This window comes from Polistes canadensis, unplaced genomic scaffold (assembly GCF_001313835.1).
Source record: "Polistes canadensis isolate GaletaPanama2010 unplaced genomic scaffold, ASM131383v1 scaffold_350, whole genome shotgun sequence".
NCBI classification, from domain to species: domain Eukaryota; kingdom Metazoa; phylum Arthropoda; class Insecta; order Hymenoptera; family Vespidae; genus Polistes; species Polistes canadensis.
The window spans coordinates 134,129-134,640 of NW_014569897.1; positions in this window are offsets into that span (position 1 = coordinate 134,129).

The window sequence follows — 512 nt, forward strand, 5'->3', positions numbered from 1 at the left end:
TAATAATAATAATAATAATATAATATAATATATATATATATATATAGGCTCTAACTAGCGTACTGGTACTTAGATATTTTTGAAATATCTTTAATGAAAATATGTGTGTGTTAGAAACAGAGAGCATTGTTGGAATAATTAAAGATTTATGTGTTATGTACCTCGTGCAACGATGTATATACATTACTAAGAAAGAAAAAAATGCAGGAAACAAAAAAATAAGAAGAAAAAGTACAATCGCATGAGAGACAGATTTGTCAGTGTTCTTCGTCATATATAATTTTGTAGAATCACTAATCGTGTTCGAGAGAGAGAGAGAAAGAGATTAAAAGATTATTTTTCTTTTCTCTTTTAGTTTCAAGTTTTGAACAGTAGCGATGTAATCCGATTGCTTTTTTTTTGGTTTTCTATTACTATTACTTTAAAATAAAATAAAGATCCAACACGAAGGAATTCCTAAGTATTAACATCGTGTTAACAATTTTTTTATTCAATACTCGCAATAATTTTGT